This window comes from Lactuca sativa, chromosome 6 (assembly GCF_002870075.4).
Source record: "Lactuca sativa cultivar Salinas chromosome 6, Lsat_Salinas_v11, whole genome shotgun sequence".
NCBI lineage: Eukaryota > Viridiplantae > Streptophyta > Magnoliopsida > Asterales > Asteraceae > Lactuca > Lactuca sativa.
In genome coordinates, this window is record NC_056628.2 from 73,530,744 (window position 1) to 73,552,294 (window position 21,551).

General features: G+C 36.4%; 1 long non-coding RNA gene across 1 annotated transcript; it reads left to right on the top strand.

The window, feature by feature from the left end:
- The first annotated feature begins 11,101 nt into the window (after positions 1–11,101).
- Positions 11,102–11,918, top strand: LOC122194587 (uncharacterized). Its single transcript, XR_006183908.2, has 3 exons — positions 11,102–11,231; positions 11,326–11,754; positions 11,853–11,918. It is a non-coding gene; the product is annotated as an uncharacterized LOC122194587 (long non-coding RNA).
- Positions 11,919–21,551: the final 9,633 nt, after the last annotated feature.

The following is a 21,551-nucleotide window of genomic DNA, read 5'->3' on the forward strand; positions in this document are numbered from 1 at the left end:
GACTCGACGAGCTGTTCATCCCACTCGTCGAGTTCCTCCTCATCTTCATGCTACTCGTCGAGTCCACTCAAAGGACTCGCCGAGTCCATTCAGATCTCTATACATGCAAAGGACTTTTGAGTTATGCATGGACTCTAAACTGTAGATCTACCCTTCCCAAGCCCATTCCACACGTAAAGTTGCAAACTTTACGTGTAGAGAAGGAGATCTAGGCAAAATACACCATAAACTAGGGTTTAAGGCAAGGAGGCTCCATAATCAACTCAAGGGCTGAAACTTTATGCTTCCCAAGACCAAAATCGGCTTAGATCTGAAGTAGCAACTCCAGATCCGGCTTCTAACTCAAACGGACAACTAATCATGGCTTAAAAAGCCCCAAATCTCACAACCATAGAAGATCTAAAGGAAGGAAATGACTTAATACCTTCAATACCTCAGAAAGGCTCCACAAACTCCAGATTTGAAGCCAATCCTTGAAGCTTCACTGATTCCCCTCTTTCTTCTTCCTTCAAATCACCCAAAAATGGCTTGGAAGCTTGAATGCACAACAATGGATAGGGTACGTTTTCTGTATAAGGGAGGCTCTAAGGAACCCTAATAGAGAGAATAAGGAGCTTAAATAGCGCCCAAAGTCCCGGATTTAGGGTTTTCCTCGAACAGACCTGACTCGCCTAGTCTCCTTGGCCGACTCGCCAAGTGGGTCACTTACTCCTCGACTCGGATCCCGCATGGACTCCCCGAGTTCCTCCTTGGACTCGCTGAGTCCCCCCTTAAAGTTAGGGTTTTCTTTCCTTTTTTGCCTTTAAAACTTTGGGTGTTACATGAACTTTCAACACAATCAGTCCCAAACAATTCAGCCTTAGGCGATTACGCATAGAACACCCCTCGGAGTTTACTCATTCAAGTCCTAAAGGTCACAGATTAGCTTAATAATAATTATTTTTTTTATTTTAATTTTTTTTCAATTATTTGCTAGGCTTATTTCTTTATATTTTCGTCATTGACTTTTCTATTGTGGAACATCTCATGGTCTTTTACCGTGAGGGGTTGTAGGACATTTTTTGGGGGACTGAAGTCAACACGAAAAAGACCCGTAAGTATGGTTGGAACTATGTCCCCAAGCAGAGTATATAAAAGGGAATAGGCAAAAAGGACCTTTTAGAGCGTTGTACGGCTCGGGTCACTAAAATTTTATATTCTTTTTATGATTTCATGAATTTGGCATTTTGGGTCTAATTAAGCACTTACTACTCATAAGACCGGTCACGTGTCCCAAAGATTGATTCATACCTGTCGTTATGCTTCGGTGTTGCCAACCATTTCATTTTATGTTTTAGACGAGTAGCTTCGGGAGGTATGTTCATATGTGATTAGCTTGCTTTGGGATTTTCAATAAAAAGAGCAAGTCTAATCTCAAGGCATACGACTCACTTACCAACTCAATTGTTTTAAGACAATTCGGTTGCTTGGGATTGGATGAAAATTATAGAATAAAATATTTTTGATTTTTTTTATTAAGAAATGAATGAAATACAAAAATTGAGATGCAAGATGCAAGAATATTAAAAATAGAATAGAGAGAAAATCTTTTTGATTTTGAAGAAATTTTAGATGCAGAAAATGAGAGAAAAAAGGTGAAAATTAAAAATTATGCAATATGTACAAATCTGCAACCTACATGGAACGGGATCTATTTGCACGGATGGATGCTCGAAGAGGGCTAAACCATCTAATTATCAGGGGGTGGTGGAGGATGGTAGCCAGGGTGGGAATGGGTCCCAAAATAGTCACAAATGCATACCAATTGAATTTTTAAGCAAAATATGAACGATTCAAGATATGAAAAGAATTTACCAAAACGTTCTTTGAGCCTTGCAATTATGGTGAGAACCTCCTCTTCATCCTTCCCAAGATATCCACGATATATTTTTGGAGTCCAAGATTCATTTTCTAGGAATAGAAAAAACAAGTTTTAAACCATTTGGTACATTAAAAAATGTGAAATTTACCAAAGACTATTTAAAAAAAGGACAAAAATACCCCCGGGTTGCCTCCCGTTTAGTCGCCCTTTTTTTAAGTCGTTGGCTCGACATGACCCCTAAATATGCATCAATATAAGTATGTGGGGCTCTCCAACTCAATAAACTTTTAGCCACCTCCTTCAATGGAACACTTATCTTTTACTTGACATTCTATTTCCGTGGGAACCATGCTGGACTTAGACCCTTAATGACAACAATCGTCTAACCGACCCCTTTCTTGTACTTGTCCAGTAAGGTGATCAAATCTTCCTTCTTTGATAGGGTGGTCAAGTTGTTAACCGGTTGGGTGTCTTCCTTCTCGGAATACGTATCCTTTGAAGTGTCCAGTAGATTTATCATTTTCGGCTCTTGTGGATGGTCTACCAGTGAATGGAGTTTCTCAGTGGTAGTGGGTGGTTCAACCTCTTTTTTTCAAACTCCAACACCTCTTCTGTATCTTCCTTGACATGCTCCTTCACGTCTACTTCTTCCTCTTCTTCCTCATCTTCAAATTGTAATCTTGGGTCATCAAAAATTTTTCCTATCGTTTAAGGTAACGGTAGAAACGATATGCCTTGGGTCCTCTTCAGTTTGTAATGGTAATTCACCTTGAACTTCCATTATACTCAGAGATTAAGTAAGTTGTGCAATTTATTGCTCTAAGATTTTGAGGCTAGCTTTGGTTGTTTCTTGGAAGATTTGGGTAGTAGTGACAACGCTTTTGACAATGTCTTCCAAGGACATGCTCGAAGTTTCAATTTGTTGGGGAGGTGGAGCATATAGTTGTTGGAACTGTAGAGTTGGTTGGTATTGGTCATTTCCCCAAGCTTGGTATGGGTTTTGGCATTGGTTGTTTCCCCAAGCTTGGTTGTTTTTGTTGGGTTTTGAGCATTCTAACACTCCTATGGTGTACATGCAACCCTATATACCTTGGATCTATGTTTTCTCTGTTAAACATGCAAATATCAAGTTTCCAAGATATGGTTGAATGACATACCTTTTGATGTAGCTTGTGTTTGATAAGGTGTCTAAGCCCATAACTATTATTGGTATGTACTTGACCCGAGAGTAGCATGGTCTATTTGGGTTGCATGGCATCGGAACAATTTGGATAGACTTTTTTGAGAAGAGGATATTTATGATTTATTAATATATTATAAGTTCTAATATATTAATATGAAATCATATTATTTAATTAGTATTGATCAAGAATTAGTTTGGAATTAATTTTGTGATTAAAAGAGACTAATTAAATAAATGGGGATTGATTTTCATAAATCATTCATTCTTATAAAGTGGGCTTATGATCCATAGTTCTTCATGTTGGGCTAAACCCATGTGGTGACCCATGGATACTCCATGGAGCTTAAAACCCATGGATCATGAGGAATGTGGAAAGTCAAAAGTTACACAGTGTAATCCTAATATGCACACTATATAAGAAACCCAAGGCTCATGAAATTGGCACTAATGATAGAGATAAGAGGGCTAGCCGATTTATGAGTGGAAGTATTATTCTCTCAAGTTATTACAATTGTTAGTGGTGTTGTGTGATTCCATTTGAGGTGTAACACTTGGGGTACTAAGCTCTTAAAGCTCCAAGCAACAAGCTACAACAAAAGGTATGTTTTCTAACTTATTTTATTACCCAATTATCAATGTTTTGTATGCTAGTTAGGGTAATACCTTGGAAAGTTCAAGTTTGCATGTATAATAGAGAAAACATAGATCCAAAGGTATTTAGGGTTGCATGTACACCTTAGGAGTGTTACAGTACTCAAAACCCAAGAGTGGTATCAGATCTTAGGCTTGTTTTCCATTATACTTGATGCTACTTGTTTTTCAAAGCTAAAAAAATTGATTTTTTAGACTCTCCTTGATCACCATGAGGTGGTAAATTTTACCACGAGGTGGTGACGGGTCAGGCAAATTTTTGGATTTGTTGGCTTAATGTGGATTAGGATCATTACCACAAAATGTTTTGTTCATAAAATTTGATTTTGTTGCTATGGTAATGATTATCCTCATCCAAAAAAAGATAATTGTCTAAGTTTCATGTTTTGTAATTGTTTATATGATTAATTACATGAAATATTTTTGATGTGAATTTCTTGTTCTTATGTGTTTAATTTAGATGATAAACATATTGTTTGAGTTTCTTGTTAGAATTTTTTGATATAAATGAGTTTGATGAATTCCATAACTTGTCCTCAAGTTATTGAAAATGAAAAGTTCTTCATTTAAATGGATCATTAAAAGTCATAGGTTATAGAAAAATGAAGAGTCCTTCCCATAAATGGTTTTATGAACTCCATAACATGTCCTCAAGTTATGAAATGTCAAAAGTCTTTTCTTAAAAGCTATATTAAACTCATAAGTTATGGATTCTAATAGTTTTTGAATAGTTCAAAACTTGCCCTCAATTTTTGGAATTTGTAAATGTAAAAGTCTAACTTTTGAAACATTTAATTCCAAACCCTAGAATTTTAAAAGTTTAAAATTCAACCCTTATACTATTATAATATTATAGGTTTAATATTTATATATATGTATAAGAGTAAAGTCAGTCTTACTGTTAGTAAGCCTCATTCACGAAGCCGATCTATAAGGGGGATATAAGGTTACTGCCTATAAAATGGCAGTTTAATAGGTGTCCACTCTCACCCACCGCTTTCTTGACTGGTGGAGGGTCGTTAGCCGAACGGGTAGGATAAGACTCTAATTCACCCTTCATTAAAAGTATAATGATAAATATAAAGTAACTAAACACTTATAAAAATTCCCAATCTTAGTTACTTAGGAAAATGTGAATATGGTGCTAACCAATGAAATTGCACTTTGCACCTTGTTAAGCTGTTAGTGAAGCGTGTGTGGTTAATCGGCACACTAATCGGGATTGACAGTGCGTGGCAAAGGGTAGCTTGATGTTAATCATAGATCAATGGAGCGTGTGTGGTTAACCGGCACATTGATTAGGTGGTTGTAACATTGGGTGTACCAAGCTAATTTGCATGGTTATTCACACATTGTTTGTGATCCTTGGTATCCCAGTCACAAACTTGAAGGGCACAATCGAGATTTAAACATGCCATTGAATTATTCAATGAATCTCAAAGGATCTAGGAGTTTCAATTCACTTAAAACCTAAAACTCTTTTTCGTTTTTCGTGGTGGAAATTGGTAAATTGTCATTTACCTACCTTCAAATATTTTGTAGTTTGGATTACGACATCCCTCTTCCAAATTGTAAAATATTGTGTTGGGTCCTAGACTTAATATTTCATTTGGGTTTTATATTAAGGACTTAAATCAACTAACTTGAATTTCTTCCATTGTAGATGTCTAGTTCATACAACTACGGTCTTCCCAAATCCTTTGGAACAAGCTTTCCTTTTAAAGATGACGTCCTGCGGTTGGATCGTAGAAGTCATACTTCACTTCCTCGACCTCCTCCAATAATTCTCCCTAACCCCAAAATTCAAATATTTGAAAAATTCAAGGTCACTCAAGCCCTACTTGCAATGAAACATCAAGATGGAAGGCCTGTGTGTACTCACATCTTGGAGATGTAGTCACATATTGACAGGCTGGGAGTATTGGGTGTCGTTGTCTCGAAGAAGTTGGTTGTTGACTGGGTTCTTCAATCACTTCCTGAATCATATAGTGACTTCATTAAGGACTACTATGTGATAGACCACGACATGACCCTTATTGATCTTGCCTATTTGCTTGTTGCTGCTGAATCAGCAAAGATTTGGTGCACTAAAAAAGCAAATTTGATTGGAAGATCTACTCCCCAAACTTCCATGGAAATAGACAATGGTAACATTGGAAGTCCAGAAAAGATTTCTCTTTCCAAGGGAAAGAGAAAGGCTAAGTATGAGATTGTCCTGTGTACCATTCCTAAATAGTCTATATGTTTCTATTTCCAAGAGAAGGGGCATTGGTTGTGAAGCTGCCCTGACTACCTGAAAGATCTGAGAAAAGGTAGAATCGAAAAGTTTGACTCTGCTTCAGGTAAGTCTACTATCTAACTCTATTAAGTTCCTAATTGTTGATTCTTAATACATGATGTGATAAGGTTGCATTTTGATGTTTTGTAGGATCACGCAAAGGGAAGGAAGCTTAAAGGAAGAGTATACTTAATCTGATCGCGAAGATGAATTTCAATCGCATGGTTCAAAGATCGGATTTTTGAGCTGCTGCTTAGGAGTTATAATAGAATTCTAGGAAATATCTAATAACATAGTTTTCATTTGTAATTGCATTGTAAGGAAAAGTTTTTCCGCATTTTATAAATAAATAAAATTTTGTTTTATTTTATTATATCTCCTTGCAATGGCATTTGTGAAAATTGATGTTTGTATGTTTCTATGTTAGCAATATGGATTTGATTCTTTCGTTTGTGGTAGTGTCAAAATTTACCAAATAAGGAAAGATTCCCATCACCCTAGTTTCAAATGGACAAAAACTTGGAATCATGCAAGTTGCATTGTATGATGAATGAGATTTTTCATCTTTAGTAAATTAAGACTAATTCCTTGTTCACATGTATATGTGAGTCAAGTGAAGGACTGGGGGATCGGGTACACTAGGTGTGCGGTGGTCAAGATCCACCACAAAGATCGATAAGACTATTCGTCATTATTTACTAAAGTTTAGTAAACATGGTTATGCTTACAAGTTTAAGTATAATTCTGAAACATTGGAAAAGGTTCAATGTATGGCAGGACGAATGAGAAGAATCAAATTAGATAGAAAGATAAAAGTTTCTCCAGTCTGAAAAGATGGGAGAGTACTTTAGTATCGTGTTTATGATCATCTTAATGTTTATGGAAAAACCATATTACAATTGATCCTCTAAAGACATCTTAGTGTATTTGTATGGCTAAGAAGAGGAATCATGAATTGTTGAAAGAGTTTAAATCAAGAAAATAAGTCATACTTCGTTACCAAAACAAGTCTTAGAGTCATACTCCAAGATTGAGCCTTGAGTGACATAATCTTAAGAAAGGTTTATAATACTTATCAAATGTAGAGTAAAATGTTTTCTACTCTTGTACATTTGAAATTGGTAAGTTCTGATGTTTTGGATAAAACAAAGACCAACTAAGGCCAATTGTGTGAAGTGTTAGTCTTGATTAGAATCTGCACTAACTCTTGAATATTGGTTTGTCAAGTAATGTTCCTTGACAAAATGAATCATATATGTCAAGAGGTCAGTGGGAGTCTTAAAATTCTTGACACGTTTCAAGAACTAATCAAGAATAAACCTATTGTTAAGCACTACCACACGACTTAAGTTTTGTGAGCTATCGTGTTGACACATTCTTGGAAGCAATGGCAGGCCCTTGTGCTGGCCGGTGGCAAAAAATTAAGATTGAACAAATTCAGTCCATATAAGTTTGGATTTGTCGCTAACCATGTCTTTTAATTATGGTTTGACAAATTCACATGGATAGGAACACATATACCATAAAATCTAAGTGTCATAAGGTTTCTCTTCGATTCATGAAAATGATGGTGAGGAAATGCTTTCACTAAGTGGATTTTAAGGAGATAGCAGTTGTGATATTTGCATTTTCAAATTCGATTATGATTACGACATCCCTTTTCATAATTCGAATTGTGAGAAATGGCAAAAGGTCTAAACATTTGAGACTTCTTGCTGTAAGTTCTTAAATTGTTTGGACACACATGTGAGCTATCTAATGAAAGGTGTATGAGTTTGACAAGCCTAGATAAAGTCTTATCGAAGCATCTCGTATCAGAAATCTGAACTTTGGTAATGGAAGTCAATAAGTATTGATTTCTAGAAGTCCAGCTGATTTCTGAATACATGTCAAAGCTAGTGGGAGCATAAGTGTTATGCTAGTAAGATAATAATTATTGTGCTAGTGGGAGCATAATTATTATGGTAAGTGTTGCAAGTTAGCAATGTTAATTATAGAAAACAAAGGTTTCAATTCGCAAAGTTGCAGGGTTTGAAAAGTTGTTTTGCTATAATTAAGGGAGATGAAATTATACTTTACTTCTATTCTAAAAATCTTGGATTGAGATTTTAATCACATTTAGTAAAATATATATATGAATGTTATATTGGAATGGTTCAACATAAGGAAATTCTATATATCGAAATCTTAATTGCATTCTCAAATTTTGATTATGATTATGGCATCCCTCTTCATAATCAAAATTTTGAGAACATGGAAAATAGAAATATTATAGTAAAAGATTGATCAAGTATCATGTCTTTATGTTAGATATTATGAATCATGTCCCATATTCTTCGGGTATAGGATCGAATGCATATGCTATAATATTCTCGTGTTCTAAATTTTTCCAAATGACTAAGGCATTAAGAGGGAAAAAAGAATAGAACCGGATATGACTAAAGTGTTTAAACAACTATTAAGGACAATCTAAGGTTCGCTGAAGATTGGTCACTTAAGAACAGTTGGTAGTATAAAAACGGATGGACCATATTGACGTATTCTGAAGAGCACTACTAGAAAAACAGCCTTTTACGACGCGCAAAACACGACGCTCTTTGATTTATGTTACGCATTAGAGAGTGACATTAAAAAAGTATCATCTCTTCAAAAATTTTAAGGATAGTGGACACGCATTTGTGCGTGCCCTGAAATAAGTGTTAGAAAAGAAAAAAAAATACAAACACGGAGGGCGCTTATCTTAAACGTGTGACCTCTTCAAATGTCGCTTTATATTTTTGCTTAAACGCGCGTTTTTAAAGGGGGAAACGAAATCGTGAAATTCTAAAATTTTGAAGAACCCCGCTTCTACCCTCTCTCATCAATATAACCCTTCATTCACTCCTTCCTTCTCTCTGTAAACCCTAATCGCCACCGCCACCGCCACCGCCACCGCCACCACCATTGAACCTTAAAATCTGAATCCAGACTTCACTTTAATTCACTCAATCCGGCTCTAAATTTTAGCAAACCCACCAGAACCCTAAGTCATGCCTTTTATGCTTTCACATCCTTCCTTCCCTAGTCGTATGTTATTCTGAATCCTTATTTCTTTTCTCTATCACGAACCCGCCTCCATCGTGGTCTCTGTGCTCATCGTATCATCATATATGCCATCTATTCTCGTCGTTCTTCTCCTTAACCCTACGCAGGTAAATATCATCAGTACTCCCTCTTATCGTCGTTCTGCTCCTTGACCCTTCGCAGAGCGTGGCTATTACCTTCTTGTCCAACGACCCATCAACCGAAATCCTGACATGGCTATCCTATGGTGATTCACCGCCCAATGCTGATGACTATGGCGACGGTTGGAATTCAAGCTTTTGACCTAATACACTTCATCTGAGAACAACAAGGAGGATTAGATGAATTCAATCAGACGGTCAATTGTTCACTTCTCGAGGTGTGTTACGATCTCTATCTTTTATTAGTTTTGTTTGTAAATTTTGGTATGATGCTCGTTTCTTCAATCTCTTAGCGAGATGGATTTTAACAATCATCATCATAACTGGATCTGGATCAGTAAACAATAGAGTACATGAAATTGAAATTAAAATTGCTATTATCTAGCTGAATGGATATCGATTTGACTCCAAATTGGAGTCAATCGAAGGATTATTTGGTAATGTGCTCATTCTTTTATTTTCAACAGAGACGAGTTTTGTTGAAGAGACTGATGCCTGCTGCTTTTTAGATTCACTTCCATTTTTCTTTCAGTTTACTACATCTTTTATATGTGAGGTGATATTGCCATGACTCTTTTTTTAATCCACAATTTTTAAACCATATTGACTATTTCGCCTCTCATTTATATGGCCTTCTCCGTCTCTCACTCTTCCACCTAAATAGCTATCTTCCTTTTTTGTACAAACCATCTAAAATGGGGAATTGGAACAGTATAGCCTATTACTAGAAATGCATTAGGAAAAGAGCATATTTAGGTGAAAATGATGGTCACAGGTGATAGGATTCTGTTGGAGATTGTGGTTCAAGGGGATCTCTAGCACTCTGAGATGAGGAATGAGTTCATTTGGAGTAATGGTTTATCAAAAATGAAGCATATGCATCCTTTGAATAAATTAATTGCATTCTAAAGATAGATGATGAAGGGCACAACTGTCAATTTACTTTAAAAATCCATGGATGTATAAAAAGATGTGGAATTATCAGCTCCCCTTATATATATATATATATATATATATATATATATATATATATATATATATATATATATATATATATATATATATATATATATATATTAGAATTTCTTTTTATCATAGCATTGTAAATAATAAATATACAATCTTTTTATGTACAGACATTCCAGGTCTTACCTGAGTACCTCCAACTTCTGGATAGCTTATCAGTGCTATCAGCTATACAAGAGATGAGTCGTGGTGTGGAGGTAAGATTACTAAGATACCCTTCATATACATTCATCATTATCCTATATTACTTTGCCAGCTGGACATATACATGTACATCATCTATACTGATACAATCATCACAAACGTACATTACAGATATGGCTTGGAAGAACTCTACAGAAGTTGGATTCACTTTTATTGGGTAGGATGTTGAACACAACAGGGGAGGATGTTGAACACAACCCTATGGCTGTTGAAGTTGATAAATCTGATATTTCTGGTCTTACATGGATGAAAGTTCCATGGACTAATCAGCTTGCTGTTAGAATCAAAGATGGTTTGAAGTACAAGTTCACTGGTTTTCGTGATCAGGTAGCTTTTCATGGTGATTCATGCATGTATCTTTATTACATATCAAACATCTTTTTCCTTATCATAGTGTTCTATTTTATTATATTACAGGATGTTATTAGCCTGACCAACTTTATCCAGAACTCCTGTGGGTTAACAACAGAAGAGAAACAGCTTTCTATTAGTGGGAAAAATTGGGGAGAAGTTGATTTAAATGGTTGAGACCTTTATCCTTATCTTGTTTTGTAAAATCTCCAAATTAGTATATTACGGAGCAACACACATTTAGTAATATTGAGATGTAAATGAAACTAGTTAACATGTTGTTCATACTAGTATCTTCCTTTCTGAAATTTTTCAGGCAATATGTTGTCTTTTCTTGTTGGTTCAAAGCAAGCATTTGAAGTCTCCTTAGTTGATGTCTCCCAAACACAGCTACAAGGAAAGAATGATGTCATATTGGAATTCCATGTGGATGACACAACTGGTGCAAATGAGGTTCCTCTTTGTTAATTACTTTCAAATTTCTTCCTCATGGTATATGACAGTTTTGATTTTTAACTATCTTTTTTTTCTTTTTAATTTGATGCAGAAAGATTCTTTGATGGAGATAAGTTTTCAATTCAAGCCTTCTTATGTTTTTTTCCTCTCATCTATCTTTTAATGTTGTTCAGATTGTAACTAATCTTTGCAAATTGACACATACCATGTTATGAAAACTGAAATGTTTATAACCAATTCACATTGAAACTGGTAATTTATTTTCCAATCTAATCTTCTCATTCCTTTACTCCATCTCCCTACAACTTTCTAACATGCTTTCTGAACAATCCAGAATCTAGGTCAGCTTAAAGTTCATCCAGGTGGTATATTATGGAAGAGACAAGGAGGTGGTAAGGCTGTTGAAGTTGATAAATCTGATATTTCTGGTCTTACATGGATGAAAGTTCCACGGACTAATCAGCTTGCTGTTAGAATCAAAGATGGTTTGAAGTACAAGTTCACTGGTTTTCGTGATCAGGTAGCTTTTCATGTTGATTCATGCATGTATCTTTATTACATATCAGACATCTTTGTCCTTATCAAGTTATCATAGTGTTCTATTTTATTATGCTGCAGGATGTTATTAGCCTGACCAACTTTTTCCAGAACTCCTGTGGGTTAACAACAGAAGAGAAACAACCCATGACTTTTTCTGATGATATCACAATAATCCTGAGCAGTATCAATCTTAATGGATCCATACAACCCATGACTTTTTCTGATGATATCACAACAATCTAAGAACACTTGATCTTTTACAGGGTATTGTTCTTGATTCTTACACTCAATAAAAAAAGAATTTCATATGATAAAAGATTACATTGATCTGTCAATGAATCAACTTATTGGAACTATTCCCTTCTCATATGAGTTTTCTTGCCCTAGGCTATTATGAAGAAACTAGTGGAACTTAGTGGACAGGGAATGACAAGATGAGCCACATCTGGATAGGTGTCGGTGCCAGCTTGGAGCATCTAGAAGGAAAAACACTTCTAGGTATGTTGACCTTGAATGACGCTTGAGCCCCTATCTTTAATCTTGTTTTGTCTTTTGAACCAGGGTTAGAAAGTTATAATAGAAACTAACTTGCCGTTTTTGATAGTTTTGAAGTTTAGACTAGAAGTTAATAAAGGTCATGTGAATAACCTTCAACCAAAACAAATGAAATTTCTTCTGTTTATTTTTTAGTTAATTTGGTAGCTTACTACTTGGGGAAATACTCAAATAACATGATGCCAACGTATGATATATATTTTTTAGGAAAATGAACCATTTATGCTATTATTGAGGGTCATATTTTGTCATTTGTAGATAAAATGTCATTATTTATTTAAATATTATGTTTCTACATGTTTATAGGTAATTCAAAGAAAATTAGTAACTGTGCTTACACTATCCACCTTGATCAATGGCAACATTGGGCCTTGATCAATGTCTTACACATGGACTATCCAAATCCAATGCTTCCTGTTGCATCTTCAACAATAGATGTTACTGGTATGGTAAAGTCATTATTCTTTATAACAACTTGAAGGATTGTTTTGTAAAATTACTCAACTTTTTGTTGTATTATATATTTATACTTTTATTATGCTTACTAGTTTGGCAACATTGTTGATCCTAGACAGCACTTATTTTTTAGTTATGTTTTTTTGCAGGCAATATAGATACTGTGACTAACTTCATAGATTTAGAGTCCTTGAGTGGTGTTATTAAGGAAGAGTGGAGACAAGTCAGACACACATTTAAAAAAATCAGCACATATCTTCTTTACAGTGAGGCACACATTAGGTTATTAGAACTATTAGTTTGTAAATTTTTTTTACGTCTATTGATTTATTTTATCTTTCCATGCAACAACTATTTGTATGACATTAAATTTTGTGCAATGTATGGTATTTTTTGTATATGGTATTTTATTTTCTATTATGAGACATGAAATGCAAATTTAATTTGAAAATCAGTAAATCTATAAATAATTTTTTTTTTAAAAAAAAAAATTTAAAATTACGATACGCAAAAATGTGTGTCGTCTTCATTTATGACATGGCCTTTCTTGACAGGGCCTTCCTTGATACGCATTGCGTGTCATAAACACGCGCGTCGTAAGGTTACGACACCCAAATGCGTGTCATCTTTCTTTATGACAGGGCCTTCCTTGATACGCATTGCGTGTCATAACCGCGCGTCGTAAATGCACGTCGTCTCTCTTTATGACAGGGTCTTCCTTGACGCGCATTTGCACGTCGTCTGAGCGTTTTACGACGTGCAATGAGCGTCGTAAAAGGCTGTTTTTCTAGTAGTGGAGAGGCAACTCTTGTTCAGAAGTGATAGTCAAAATGGGAATATGGAATGATTCGATATTAGGAGTTGAAGAATAGAAGAGAAAGTTAGAAATTTTTTGCAAGAAGGATGTTGAAAGGAATGTACTTTGAATTTGAGACTTCATTTCCATGGAATTGTCTTGCAACAATATCCAAAGGAATATTTTGTAATATTGTTGGTCAAGTCGTTGTGACTTTTGGCACCTAGACATTACAAAAGAATTATTGCATGATAGTTTAGAATCTAACACTTTCTAGCAGTGAGAAGAATTTGGAATTCTTACACTTGCAATAAGGATTTGGATTTTTGAAATAAGCATTATTGAAATGTTTTTCAATTGATCTATTTCACAAAGTAAGGACCATAGACAAACATAGTGTGTATGCTTGGTGCATGGCTTAACTATTGTTTGGACTAACATAGTGTACATGCTTGGAGCATGCAATAATTATTGTTTTAATTCAAGTATTAAGTTGATTATTTGAAACATTATACAATGAATGATGAGTAATCAATATGGCTCAATAGTTTTGGGGCCATATAGGATTAGTATTATTCTTGTGTTTCGATTTGCATGTTTTGACTTCCCAAATAACTAGGTTACTCAAACCATCCACAGTCAATCATACTTTGGAAGAAGGTATTGAGGCAAGACTGTCATGATTGGGTCTGTAATTTGTCTACGACAAGGTGGCTACATTATTCATGAGTGCTCCTGGAATAAAATTCGAGTATTGGATTCAACCCATGCTCATTTGAATCACTTCATGGATTTTATCACGAGTGATCATGAGACGACAACATCTTATATTCTTCAAACAGAGACGTGTGAGTTGTAGTTTCGAGTCGGTTGCACATTGACATATGCAAACGCACCAGTAACTTGGATGTTATAAAACATATCATTGTGTGTAATTTGATGAGTAAGTACAAGCGAGCATTTGGGTCGAAGTTTATCCATTCCTTTTACCCCATGTGGATAAAAGCGATATCTGTGGGCCCCTCGATGATTTAGTGATGACATCAGGCCAGGACTGATTTGATTTATTCAATTAGGAAGTCGTCATAAATCGGAAATCGAGAAAAAATATATGGATAGAGAGAATGATTATAATCCATGTCTCAATCCATATGATATCTAGAATGGAGGAATATATGATTCCTTATTTAATGGACACGTCATTGACCAGGTCAGAGTTCGACAACAGCTTTTAAGAGCTACGATTGCTAGTCGGGTTGGAGTCGTGCTTACAATAATAGTTATTAGACTTATCCAAGTGTGAGACTATTGGATTAGGTGTCTAATCCAATAACTATTACTGGTATGTACTTGACCTGACAGTAGCATGGTCCATTTGGATTGCATGGCATCAAAACAATTTACATAGACTTTTGTGAGAGGAGGATATTTATGATTTATTAATATATTATAAGTTCTAATATATTAATATGAAATCATATTATTTAATTAGAATTCATCAAGAATTAGTTTGGAATTAATTTTGTGATCAAAAGAGACTAATTAAATAAATGGGGATTGATTTGGTAAATCATTCATTCTTATAAAGTGGGCTTATGATCCACAGTTCTTCATGTTGGGCTAAACCCATGTGGTGACCCATGGATACTCCATGGAGGTTAAAAACCATGGATCATGTGGAATGTGGAAAGTAATGAGTTACACGGTGTAACCCTAATGTGCACACTATATAAGAAACCCCAAGGCTCATGAAATTGGCACTAGTGATAGAGATAAGAGAGCTAGCCGATTTGTGAGTGGAAGTATCCTTCTCTCAAGTTATTCCAATTGTTGGTGGTGTTGTGTGATTCCATTTGATGTGCAATACTCGGGGCACTAAGCTCTTAAAGCTCCAAGCAACAAGATACAATAAAAGGTATGTCTTCTAACTTGTTTTATTACCCAAGTATCAATGTTTTGTATGCTAGTTAAGGTAATACCTTGGAAAGTTCAAGTTTGCATGTATAATAGAGAAAACATAGATCCAAGGTATTTAGGGTTGCATGTACACCTTAGGAGTGTTAGAATGCTCAAAATCCAACAGCTTGAACCCATGAACCTTTAAGAGCTTAGTGCCCCAAGTTTTGCACCTCAAATGGTTCACACAACACCACCAACAATTGGAATACTTGAGAGAAGATTACTTACACTCAAAATCTACTATCCCTCATGTATCATCACTAAGTGCCGATTTCTTGAACTCAAGGGGTCCTTATATAGTGAGGCTTCATTAGGGTTACACCATGCTAACCCTAATGTGCATGACCTTCCATATTCTTCATGCTCCATGGGTTTAAACCTCTATGGATTATCCATGGGTCACCACATGGGTTTAGCCCAACATAAAGATATATGGATCATAAGCCCACTTTATAAGAATGTATGATTTACACAATCAATCCCCATACATTTAATTAGTCTCTTTTGATCACAAAACTAATTCCAAATTAATTCTTGATCAACACTAATTAAATAATATGATTTCATATTAATATATTAGAACTTATAATATATTAATAAATCATAAATATCCTCTTCTCCAAAAATTCTATCCAAATTGTTCCAGTGCCATGCAACCCAAATGGACCATGCTACTCTCGGGTCAAGTACATACCAATTATAGTTATGGACTTAGACACTAATCCAACAGTCTCCCAATTGGAAAAGTCAAATAACTATTATTACAAGTACGACTTCTACCCGATTAGCAATCGTAGCTCTTAAAAAACCGTTGTCGAACTCTGATCAAGTCAATGATGCGTCCATTAGATAAGGGATCATATATTCCTCCATTCTAGATATCATATGGATCGAGACATTGACTAAAGTCATTCTCTCTATCCATTTGTTGTTTCCCGATTTCTGATTTATGATGACTGACTAATTGAACAAATCAAATCAGTCCAGGCTTGGCCAAGCACTTAGGATTGTCATCACTAATTCATCGAGGGGACCACATATATCGCTTTTATCCCTCTAAGGGTAAAAGGAATGGATAAACTTTGACTCATATGCTTGCTCCATCTACTCATCGAGTCACACACAACAATGCATTTTATAACACCAAGTTACTGGTGCGTTTTTGATGGGTTTGAGCCATAAGAACTTTCCTATGTGCACATGCAAATCCTAATGCTTGGATCTAGGTTTCTCTAATTGAACATGAAATGCATCCAAGGCTTACAATTCTAGATCCAGTGTAAATAATTGAATCATATCATATGAAATCAGATCTAAAAGAATACCTTGAGTTGCTTGCTTGAAACTTCTTGTTCTTGGAGCTTAGAGTCACAATTGTCACTCATCCAATGGCTTACAAACACCAACTAGCAAGAGGATGATCTTGATAGAGAGAGAGAGAGAGGAGGTGAGAAATCGGCTCTAGGGTTTCTTCCTTGCAAGAGTATATCCGATTTCCCTCACCCAAGGGGTCTATTTATACTATGAGATACTAGGGTTACACCCTTAAACCTAATTGAAAAACTTAGGCCCGAAGCAATCCAAAGATCCTCCTAGATATGAGGCTTGGAGGATTTTAAGGTATCCTAACCCTAAAATCCGTCCACCCTAATATCCATAAGGATACATAGCCCAAAACACAACTATCACACATTTGACAGTTCATGCCCCTTTATTCAATTAACCTCTTTAAGTCACCAAATTAATTCTCAATTAATATACGACTTATATCAATCAAATAATATTATTATTCCTTTAATATATTACTCTCATAATATCTCTTCTCTCTTTACAAATCATCCTGTCAAGTTGCTATGGTGAAGGCAACCCAAAAGGACCATGCACAACCGTGTCAAGTACTTACCAAATATAGTTACAGCCTTAGACACTAATCCAACAGTCTCCCACTTGGATAAGTCTAGTAACTATATATGCAAACACAATCTGATTAGCAATCGTAGCTCTCAAAGACGCTGTCAAACTCTGATCTTATCAGTATCCTGTCTTTTAGATAAGGGAATGTACAGTCCTCTATTTAGATATTGTATGGACAATCTCGTGGAACATATTGTCCATCAGTTGGTTTCTCGATCTTAGATTCATTTGACATAGAATTTAATTGAACACATCAATTCAGTCCTGATCGGGCCCGACACATAAGTCAAATCAAATCATCGAGGGGCCCTGATATCGCTTTTACCCTCTTAGGATAAAAGTAACAGATAAACTTCGACTTATATGCATTTACTATTTACTAAACAACTATACACAACAATGCGTTTTATGACATCAATTTTCTGATGCGGTTTCGCATTGTCAATGCACAACCAATTAATAAACAATAAACCATATATCTTGGTTTTAAGACCATATGATATTATCGTCCTGCGATCACTTGCGTTACGTTCCATAAAGTGATTCCAGCAAGCGTGGGTTTATTCTAACGTTCAAAACTTATTCATAAGCACTCATGAACATTGCAGCAAACCTTTTCTATGTCTAATACCTTTTAGACAATCTACACACCAACTCATGACAATCTTCATTCATACCTACTTCCAACATATGAACGATTCTGGACCATTCGAATAATTCGATTATTCTTAATATCTCAATTAGTCAGGAAGTCAAAACATGCAAAGTGAAACAATAGTTAAACAATTAACATAAGATAGTAGCTTTACTTATAAATAATACTCCTTTATTTAATCATCAAATGTCAATTACATTTATCTATTACATGTTTCTAAAACTATCTAATCTAAACTAATATCGTCTTTCAGCCCAATGCTCCTAGCGTGCTGCAAATGCTTAACCGTACTCGGTCCCTTCGTAAGCGGATCTGCTGGGTTATCCTCTGACGATACCCTCTTTACTACGAGGTGTCCTTCTTCTACTCGATGTCTAATAAAGTGATATTTTCTGTCAATATGCCGAGATCTACCATGATCCCTCGGTTCCTTGGTCAAGGCAACCGCTCCTTCATTATCACAGAAAATTTCCATAGGCTCCTTTATGGCAGGCACAACTCCAAGGTCACCAATGAAGTTCTTCAACCACATCGCCTCCTTTGACGCTTCGCTCACTGCAATGTACTCTAATTCGCACGTTGAATTAGCTACGGTCTCTTGCTTGGAACTTTTCCAAGTCACTGCTCCTCCATTAAGGATAAAGACCCAACCCGACTGCGAACGGTAGTTGTCCCTGTCGGTCTGGAATCTTGCGTCACTATACCCTCGCACCTTTAAGTCATCACTCCCTCCGAGGACTAAAAACCATTCCTTGGTCCTCCGAAGGTACTTAAGTATATTCTTGACCGCAATCCAATGAGCTCTGCCAGGGTTCCCTTGATATCTACTGACCATGATCAAAGCAAAGGCCACATCAGGGCGAGTACAAGTCATAGCATACATGATTGAGCCAACTGCGGAAGCATAAGGTACTCGGCTCATTTCAGCTATCTCGGCTTCTGTACTCGGACTTTGAGTCTTACTTAATTTGGCATTACTCTGTATCAGTAGTTCTCCTTTCTTCTAGTTTTCCATACTAAAACGTTTTAGTACATTATCCAAGTAAGTATTCTGACTAAGTCCTATTAGTCTCTTACTTCGTTCTCTCACTATCCTTATTCCCAAAATATAGGAAGCCTCTCCGAGGTCCTTCATAGTGAAGTACTTCTCGAGCCAAGACTTAACCTCTTGCAGAGTCGGGATGTCGTTTCCTATGAGCAGTTTGTCATCGACATACAATAACGAGGAAGCTAACTATACTCCCATTGGCCTTGACATATACACATGATTCATCTTCACCTCGTACAAATCCAAACTATTTGATTTTCTCATCGAAGCAAAGATTCCTTCTGCGAGATGCTTGCTTAAGTCCATAAATGGACTTCTCAAGCTTGTACACTCTACTGGGATGTTGCAGATCGACAAAACCCTCTGGCTGAGCCATGTAAACATCCTCATCCAACTTCCCATTAAGGAAAGCGGTCTTGACATCCATCTACCATATCTCATAATCATGAAATGTAGCAATGGCTAGCATCACCCTAATAGACTTTATCTTAGCAACTAGCGAGAAGGTCTCGTCATAGTCAACACCGGGAGTTTGAGTAAAGCCCTTCGCAACCAGTCATGCCTTATACGTGTGCACATTCCCATCCACGTCGGTCTTCTTCTTGAAGATCCACTTGCACCCAACCGTCTTACTTCTGGGCACATTGTCAACCAAATTCCAAACTTGGTTGTCATACATTGATTGATTCTCGCTATCCATTGCCTCTTTCCATTTTGCAGACTCTGGGCCTGCCATGGCTTCCTTATAGCTATTAGGTTTATCTAGATTTATTAGTGTACCATCACTAATATACGTGTCCCCTTCGATAGTAATATGAAAGCCATAAAACTGGGGTTGAAACCTAACTCTTTCGGAACGTCTAAGAGGTAAGGACTCGTCAATTGGTTCAACTGGAGTTTCCTCCTCGGGTTGAGCGTCAACGTTAGAAGTTCCTTCATCGCTCGAATCTTGAATCTCTTCAAGGTCGATTTGCCTCCCACTGTCTTCTTGGCTTATGAGTTATCGCTCTCGGAAAACCCCGCTCCTTTCAATGAATACAACGTTGTCACTTGGTCTATAGAAGAGATATCCAAAGGATTTCTACGGGTAGCCGATGAAAATACACCGCTCACTATGAGGTTCGAGCTTGTCATGAGTTTCTCGTCTTACGAAAACTTCACAGCCCCAAACCTTGATATGTGCCAATGAGGGAGCTTTCCCTGTCCACATCTCGTGAGGTGTTTTGGCAACCTTCTTTGTAGGGACTCGGTTAAGGATATGGGCGGCAGTCTCTAAGGCATACCCCCAGAAAGAGATAGGTAGTGAAGCACGACTCATCATAGAATAACCATGTCTAACAGGGTTCCATTACGCCTTTCTGCCACACCATTTAACTGTGGTGTCCTAGGTGGTGTCAATTGTGAAACTATTACGCATTCCTTGAGATAGTCGTGGAATTCAACACTTAGGTACTCTCCTCCTCGATCGGATCGAAGCAGATTTTCCTGCCCAATTGATTCTCCACTTCATGTTTGAACTCTTTGAACTTTTCAAACGTTTCCGACTTGTGCTTGATTAATTAAATATACCCATATCTACTATAATCATCGGTGAAAGTCACGTAGAAGCGGTTCCCATCCTTTGTGGTGGATCTAAAGGGCCCACACACGTCGGTGTGTATGAGATCCAATAAACCCTCACCCCTCTCACAATTGCCAGTGAAGGGTGAGTTGGTCATCTTTCCAAGTAAACAAGATTCGCATGCGTCATCTTCCCTAAGGTCGAATGATTACAACACTCCATCCTTTTGGAGTTTGGCTATGCGCTTCTTGTTGACATGTCCAAGATGACAATGCCACAAGCATGCTTTATCCATACTTTGGAAGAATCCATACACAATACATCATTTTCTAGGTTATCTATAACCATAACAGTTTCATAAATTCCATTACAAGGCATTGCTTCAAAATATAAAACACCATCTAGATAAGCATAAATCGAACCAATCTCATTATTAAACGAATATCTAAATCCTTGTCTAAATAAATCATGAAAAGAAATGATGTTTCTTGCCATATCTAGCGAGTAGCAACAATTATTTAAATCTAAATTCAATCCATTACTAAGCAATAAGGAATACACTCCAATCTTGATCACAAGCGACGATCTTTTGTTCCCCATGATTAGATTTATTCTTCCACGCTCCACATCCCTATTTCTTCCTAGTCCCTACGAATCAGAACATATATGATAACCACATCCTGTATCAAGAACCCAAGAAATAGCATGAGATGAATCATTAGATTTAATTGTGTAAATACCTACGAAAGATGGCTTGATCTTCCCATCCTTGATGGCTTGCAGATATTCCGGGAAGCTTCTCTTCCAATGCCTTATTTTGTGGCAATGGTGGC